The 8792-nt window shown below is 35.3% G+C and overlaps 1 protein-coding gene across 1 annotated transcript in view; it reads left to right on the top strand.

The window, feature by feature from the left end:
- FER (fer (fps/fes related) tyrosine kinase) overlaps positions 1–8792 on the top strand; it is a 403356-nt gene that overhangs the window by 86766 nt on the left and 307798 nt on the right. The gene's annotated exons all lie outside the window — the stretch shown is intronic.

Consider the following 8792-nt stretch of genomic DNA (forward strand, 5'->3'; position numbering starts at 1 on the left):
ACGGAGCCAGCCTCCTGCCCAGCTGACATTCAAGTAGGCTTGGGCTGAGATGCGAAAGGTGGATAAACATTCTAAAAGGATGAGAACAATTCAAGCTTTAATCTTTCCTTTAGCTTTGAGCAAGTTTGTTCAATCCCACAAACATACTTACTTTCAATTAGAACACATTCATTATTATTTCTTTCTTTCTTTCTTTTTCTTTCTTTCTTTCCTTCCTTCTTTCTTTTTTCCTTCTTTCTTTTTTTTTTGGACAAGGTCTTTTATGGTCTATTGATTTTGTTTATCTTCTCAAAGAGTCAACTTTTTGTTTTTTTGTTTCTTTGTATTTTTTTTTTTTTAGTCTCAATTTTATTTCTGCTCTGATCATTGTTACTTCTTTTCTTCTGCTAGCTTTGGGCTTGGTTTGTTCTTGTTTTTCTAGTTCCTTAAGATGTGAATTAGGTTGTTAATTTGTGATTTTTTTTCCATGTAGGTGTTTAATGCTATAAACTTCCCACTTAGCATTGCTTTTGCTGTGTCCCAGAGGTTTTGGTTTGTTGTGTCTCTATTTTCACTCACTTCAGAAAATTTCTTGATTTCCATCTTATTTTTATCATTGACCAAAAGATCATTCAGGAGCTGGTTGTTTAATTTTCTTTCATGTACTTATATAGTTTTTAGAGTTCCTCTTGGTGTTGTTTTGTACTTTCATTCCAGTGTGGTGTGAGAGGATACTTCATACGATTTCTTTTTTTAAAAATTGTTGAGACTTGTTTTGTGGCTTAGCGTGTGGTCTGTTTTGGATAATGTTCCTTGTGCTGATGATAAGAATTTATATTCTGTAGCTGTTGGGTAAATGTCCATTAGCTCCTTTTTGTCTGGAGTCCAATTTAGTTAAGTCCCGTGTTTCTTTGCTGATTTTCTGCCTTGATTATCTGTCTAATGCTGTCAGTGGGATGTGGAGTCTCCTCCTATTAATTTATTGCTCTCTGTATCTTTTTATAGGTCTAGTAGTAGTTGTTTCATGAACCTGGGTGCTCCAGTATTGGGAATATATATATTTTTATATATTTATATATATTTAGGATTGTTATATCTTCTTGTTGAAAATGTTCTATAATGATGTTATGTACGGTTGTTGATTTAAAATGTTTTATCTGGTATCAGTATAGCTATTCCTGTTGACTTTTGATTCCCATTTGTGTTGAATATCTTTTTCTACCCCTTTACCTTTAGTCTTTAAGTGTAATTATCAATTAGGTGGTTTTCTTGTGAGCATGATATTGTTTGATTTTTGTTTTTTTAGTTATTCCATTAATCTATATCTTTTGAGTGGAACATTTAGTTTATTTATGTTCAAGTTTAATATTAGTCTCTGAGTTTTTTTTATGTCATAATGCTAATTGTTACTTAGTTGCTTTATATTCTCAATCGTGTACTTGCTTTGTAAGACCTGTGAATTTCATACTTTCCTGTGTTTTTATGATGGCAAGTATCAACCTTTTGTTTTCATGTTTAAGACTTCTTTGAGGATTTCTTGTAGGATCAGTCCAGTGGTGACAAATTTCCTTAGCATTTGCTTGTCTGGGAAAGACTTTATTTCTCCTTCATTTGTGAAGTTTAGTTTAGCAGGATAAAAAATTCTTGGCTGATAGTTTTTTGTTTTGTTCTGTTTTGTTTTTAAGAAGACTGGAAATAGTACTCTAGTCTTTTGGCTTGTGATGTTTGTGCTGAGAAGTTTGCTGCTGGTCTGATGAGATTTCCTTTACAGGTGATTAGATGCTTTTCTCTTGCTGCTTTTACAGTTTTATTTCCTTCACTTTGACTTTATATAGTCTGATGGCTATATGCTTTGGTGAAGTCCATTTTCTAGTATGTCTTGCAGGAGTTCACTGAGCTTCTTGTGTCTAGATGTCTAAATCTCTGGCAAGACCAGGAATTTTCTCAATTATTCCCTTAAATAAGTTTTGCAGACTTTTTGCTTTTTATTCCTCTCCTTCAGGAATACCCATGCCTTGTAGGTTTGGACCCTTTACATAATCCCGTATGTCTTGAAGGCTTCCTTCATTAAAAAAAAGTTTTTTCTTTATTTTTGTCTGACTGGGTTAATTTGAAAGACCCATCTTCAAGCGCTGAAATTATTTTGTCTGCTTGATCTAGTCTGTTTTTAAAACTTTCTGTTAATTTTGTCTGTGTGGATGTTCCCTGGTCCCCCAATTCCCAGTGTCAAGAATGAGTACTGGTACTGAGTCGAGCTGATGATGGAGTGATCACAAACACAAAGCAATTTTAGACAAACATTTACAAAATAAAGAAGGAAGCTACACAAAGTGAAAATATGTTCCAGAGAGAGTAGAACAGGTCAATCTCCACGAGTGGAGAAAGATCCCGAAGGCTGAGCATACGCTGGTTTTTATAAGCTCATTAGTTTGTCCCATCTTTCTCCTGGCAGGATTGGTTGTCATTTCCCACCTTTGGGGGTGATTAATAGGTTGGTGTTATATAACAGGTTATGTAACAGGTTACATAACAGATTGATTATGTAATAGTTTCCCTTTCTGCTCACGTGTCTTCCCCAGAATCCTTCACGAAGCTACACCCATGCCATACTAATTAGATGGTAATAAGCTCTAGGTCAGTTAAATGTTACTAGGAACTTTTTACTTTGTATGTTCCTACCAGGGAACAATTCCTAGCTACAGTTTTTGTTCCTAGCTACAATTTGCCCTTAGCCACTTCCTTGCCACCTGTTTACTTCCTCCAGACCTAACATTTCCACTGTAGTTTATAATTCCTTTAATCAATCTTTCACCTCTAGTAGTTCTGTTTGTTCTTTTTTTTTAAATATCTGTCTCTTTAGTAAATTTTTCATTCATCTTCTGAATTGTTTTTCTGGTTTGTTTATGTTGGTTTTCAACTCTCTCTTGGATCTCATTGAGCTTATTTATAATTAATATTTTTATCTGTCATTTCAAAGGTTTCATTTTTGTTTGGATCCATTGTTGGAGAGTCAGTGAGATCTTTTCGTGATGTTTTTAAACTCTGTTCACATTACCAGAATCATTTCACTGATAGTTTCTCATCAGTATAGACTCTCTCTTCTTATTTTTGAGTATGCTTTCATTTGGAAAGGATTTTTTTCCCGTTTAGGATGTGACTGTAATGTATGTTGTGTGTGGTTGCCTGGCTTTGGTTCTAGGTGCTTTCAGTGGCAAAGATTCTGTATGAGTTCCCTGGTCATTGGTAGCCTTTGTGTGGTGGCTTTCTCAGGTGTTTGTTGTAGTAGCGAAGTATCACCCGTGTGAGCTTATACACTGACTCCTATGGGGCTAGGATGGTGGAGGTCTCAGGAAGCTTATCTTTTTCTCTAGCTGTTTATAGTTCTGTCGGCAGGTTTTACACTGGGTTGTGCAGTTTAGCCTGCAGGCCAGTATGTGTTGTCCATGGGTTAGAACCGGCTGTGGCAAAAGCAAGTGGGTATACATGATATCCCAATGGTGGGCACAAATACCAGTCCTGACAGGGGTTACATGGGGGGAACTCCTGGTGAAGTGCACCAAGTTCCCTGTGCAGGGAGGCAAAGGGTCTGCCCTCGCTCTATGACCCAGGCCTTCAGGGAGAAGATCAGCCACCCCCTCAGATCCCTTTCCCAGTACTCAAGATATTCAGATCAGGCAGACACCACTGTCCATCTCCAGGAACATTGCCATTCCATGTAGAAAGGGGGAGGGTCTCCACCCCTCGTGTAAGCCTGGATCCATTTGGTTTATCACCAGTGGGGACGTAGCTGCCCCTAATTGCCCTAGAATGGCTATCCACAGGTACACCTGTGCCATAATCCCATGGGAGCAGCCCCATCAACATCACAGCCTTCTTGAGTGTAGAACACTAGACATCACTTTGGCACTATTCTTGGTGGCCATTTTAAATAGTGAAATCACCAAGAACAGGCACAAAAATGTGTAAAATGTGGCACTACATAGACCGCAGAAGGACAGTTATTTATTGTATGAAAACTGAAACAAAAAGGCAAAGCATAACCTTTTTTAACCTCAGCTGAGAACCTGTGCCACTACTTATATTTTTTGTCCCTCTGCGCATAGTATGCCCATATTTGACCTGGAAAGCAATAGATGCATTGATTTCTATTACAAATAAATTCTAGCTAGTGGGTGAATTCAGAAATGCGTAATCTACAAAGGATGAGCATTGACCGTATACTGAAAGTATATCCTAGACAATTTGCCATTGAATTGGATATGGTGTGTGAGAGAAGTAAGAAAAAGCTGATTCCACAAATTTTGGCTTGGGCAACTGGAAGGATGGCATTTTTATTAACTGAAATGGGAAAAATATGGAAAGGGCAATTTTTTAGGTGACGATCATGAGCTTGGTTTTGAGATTCTTATTAGACACTTAGGTGAAGGTGTCATGTTGGCATTTAGATCTCTAGTTTTGCAGTTCTAGGGAGAGATCTGGAATAGAACTATAAATCTCAATGTTGTTATTTAAAGCCATGAGATTTTATGACATTACCAATAGCATGAAAGAAGAAGAGAATAGTCGTAAGACTGAGCCCAGTATTAGGAAGTCAGGGAAATAAGGAATACATTGTAAAGAACACTAAGATAAAAGAAAACTAGTTGAATGTACTGTTCTGGAAGGGATATATGGGGAAATGGTTTTCAAGGAAGAGCAAGTGGTCAACTATGTTGGCTACTACTAAAATATAAGATGAAGACTAAGATTTGGATTCAGCAAAGTGTATGTTATTGGTGACTTTGACAGGAGCAATTTTAGTGGAGTAGTAGAGGGAAAACCCTAAAGGGATGAGTTTAAGAAAACATGAGCAGAAAGAAACTAGAGATGACTAGTATTGACAAATCTTTTCAAGATTTTTGCAGTAAAGGGAAGGAGAGAAATAAGGAAGCAACTGGAAGAAGTGTAGTTAAGGGAGGACTTTTTAAAATTGAAGATTGGGAGGCTTTGTAGCTTGTGTGCTGATGAAGGTGCTCCCCTAGAGAAGGACAAATAGATGAGGCAGCAGAAATGAAGAAAGAATTGCTGGATTAGTGTTCATGAGTAAGTGAGTAAGGATGAATCTAGTACCCAAATGGAAAGACTGGTCTTACCTAGGAAAAAGGACAGTTTATTCATCATGATAATTTAAGAGAAAAGGCCAAATATAAATTCAGGTAAAAGGTTAGATATGCTGGTGAGTGGAAGTTCTCCTTAGATTAATTTTTTTTTTCTTAATCAGGTTCATGTGCTCCCTCTTCACACTTATATGATTCAAATTTAAAATCACAAGGTGAAAACCATTAAGTTGGAAATGATACTTTTTTTTTCTGACCCGTTATTCAGTTTTCTCCTCCGGAGACAACCAATATTATCTGTTTTTTTTCTAGAGATATTCTATGCATATCATGTAGCTTTTAAGCCACTTCATTAAGGGTATTCATTAACTTATTAGATACTCTTTCATACTATAGTGCATTATTAGGAGTTTGAGATCAGTGACTGGTTGTCCATGCTACATTAATGGTGATGTGTGCACTTTCTCTTCTCCAGCTATATCCTAACATGATGATAACTGTTTGGCAAGGCTCCATTTGAATTTTCTTGTCAAGTATCTTTTAGGAAAAGACTCTGTGTATCCCTCACAGAACTTAGGAATCATGGGTTGTGTATAAATATTTAATGGATAAATGCCCTTAATTTGCTGTAAATATAGTTCTGCCACACACTTGACTGACCTTTAGTTTTATTATTTTTTCATATTATGGCTTCTTTGTTAGTATTACTTACAGTGAAACCACTTGGAATCATACATATTAAAACCAAGTTTTATTTTTTACACTGGCAAGTCAGTATTTTGATATTTTAATAATAAATCATTGAGTTTTTTTCATTTTTAGGCTAAATAATGTCAGTTTAGCTATAATGAATATTCATGTACTTTAAAATTTTGATCAGATTTTCACACTTTCTGTCAACTTTTTATTTTGACATTATTTCAGACTTACAGAAATGTTGAAAGAACAGTACCAAGAATTTCCATATACCATTTACCCATATTTCCCAAATGTTCATATTTTACCACTTTTGCTTTATGCTTTTCCCTCTGTATGTGGTACATGTATATGTATGCATGCATGTGTGTCCATATACATTTATTCAATTGTCCTGCCTTTTTAGTCTCCTTTGCATTGCAACAGTTAATAGTTTTTCTTTATGATTCATAAAACATTGATATTTTTGAAGGGTACAGGACAATTATTTTGTAGAGTATTCCTTGATTTGTCTTTGTGCGTAGTATTTATACACAATACATTTTATAAATATTATGCTTACAATAGAAACCATGTTCTGTTCTTCTCAGTCCATTATATCAGGTACATGATGTCAGTTTGTCCCATTACTGGATGTTAATTTGATTGTTTGGTTAAGGTGGTGTCTGCCTGTTTTCTCCACAGTAAAGTTACAATTTCATTTTCCTTTGTAGTTAATAAGTATCTTGTAGCAGAAGCTTTGGCACTATGTATATATGGTATTACTCCTCAAATTTTCACCCACTGTTTTTCACATCTATTGATGGTTCTTGCCTAAATCGTTGTTATTATGACAATTGCAAAATGGTAATTTTCTAATTCTGTAATTCTTTTTATATTCATAAATTTGTTTTTAATATAAGAAAGGGCTTTTTCCTCTCTTCCATTTATTTTTAAAATTTAAGTATTAATTTACTATATTAGTGTGAACCGCTGAATTCTTATTTTTATTAATCCTATACTTTCATTATATACTATCATGCTCAGATGTGGCCAGTGGGAGCCACTTCAAGCTATTAATAGCTCCTCTGTTCTTTGGATATGTTCCTGTCATTTATTGAGTACTTTTTATTTTTTGGCTCATCTTATACTTTTCCTACTTTAGGTTCCATTTCTCTAATGAACCTTAGTTCCTTTTAGGGGAGAATTATATTTAGAAAATAATATCTGGGTCCTGGTGTGCTCATTGCTGCTGCAGTATCTTTGCTCCAGGTCCTCTCAGTGGACAGAGATAAGAATTAAGGAAAGACACACACACACACACACACACACACACACACACACACACACACTCACACTCTCTCTCTCTCTCCTGTATATCTGTGCCTTTATCTGTATTTGTTGATCTATCTATACTAAAACTGAAGAGTTGATATTTACAATTACAATACAACACCGTAAAGTTCATTTCATCTTCTCCTATTTACATATTTGCAACTTCTTTCTCTTACAGTGAGAAACCTGGCTTTTGTTATTCACAATTTATTTTCTTATTTGTTCAGTGCTAGAATACACAGAAAATAATTATAGCATTGATAACTCATGCCTCTAAAAAATGAAACTTACAGACTACAGTTTGGTATCTGTTGAGAGCTTTTTTTGTTGTTAGTCTTCTATTGTAGTACATACTGTTTTCCAAAGTTAGTTAAATTAGTTCTTTCTTCTCCACTCCTTTTACTTATGTTATTCATGGGAAATACAGTTTGGTTCATTTGTTAATGTTGTGTCCCATTTTAATTTGTTTTCTCCTCTCTTATCCTTGTTGATTTTGCCTCTTTATTTATTTCCATCTGAAACTTTAGCGATTCCAAAAGTCAGAAGTGTACAAAACTATATACTTGTGAGAACTTCATCTTCTTTATTTCCCTTTCTTCATCCTACAAAAACTGCCATATTACAATATTTTTTTTTTACTTTCTTTTCCATTTGACAGTGTATCATGAAAATCATAAAATTCCAGTTTGTAGATAGCTTTCTTATTTTTTTTAATAGCTGCATAGCACTTCATTGTAAAATTATTCAAGCACTTTCCTATATATGGACATGAAGCTTATTTCTACTTTTTCCAGTTACATACACTACTACCATAACATTGTACATGTGGGGTACGTGTGTGTGTGTGTGTGTGTGTGTGTGTGTGTGTGAGCGAGAGAGAGAGAGATACTGGAGGAATATCTTAAACATAAATTCCTAGAAGTGTGATTGCTGGGTTAAAAAAGGTAAATATACATGTGATTTTGTTAGATATTGCTAAATTTCCTTCTATAAGGATTATACCAATTTGCATTCCCACCAGAAATGTATAAGAGTGTTTGTTTCTCCACAACCTCATCAAAAGTCTTTCTCAATTTGGTAGGTGAGAAACAGTATCTCAGTATAGTTTTAATTTGCATTTCTTTTGTTATGATTGAGGGAGTGAGGTTGACCATTTTTCCGTATGTTTAATGGCCATTTAAAAAATACATTTTTTTTGGCTGAATGTGGTGGCTCATGCTTGTAATCCCAGCACTTTGGGAGGCTGAGGTGGGAGGGTCACTTAGGCGAGGAATTTGAGACCAGCATGGGCAACATAGTGAGACCCCATCTCTACAAAAAATAAGAAAAATTAGCTGGGCATGGTGGTGTGTTTCTGTAGTCCCAGCTACTTGGGAGGCTGAGGCAGGAGGATCACTTGAGCCCTGGAGTTGGAGGTTGCAGTAAGCTAGGATCAAGCCACTGTACCCCAGCCCTATCTCAAAAAATATGTATATATAAGTATATATACACACATATATATGTGTGTGTATGTATCAATCACATTTCTAGAAATTTATGTTTAAGATATTTCTCCAGTCACACACACACACACACAAAACCACAACCACATGTACAATGTTATTTAGGGTAGCAGTGTATATAATTGGAAAAATTAGAAATAAGCTTTATGTCCATATGTAAGAAAGTACTTGAATAATTTTATAATGAAGTGCTATGCAGCTATTA

This window comes from Propithecus coquereli, unplaced genomic scaffold (genome assembly GCF_000956105.1).
Source record: "Propithecus coquereli isolate 6110/MARCELLA unplaced genomic scaffold, Pcoq_1.0 Scaffold265, whole genome shotgun sequence".
Classification (NCBI taxonomy): Eukaryota; Metazoa; Chordata; class Mammalia; order Primates; family Indriidae; genus Propithecus; species Propithecus coquereli.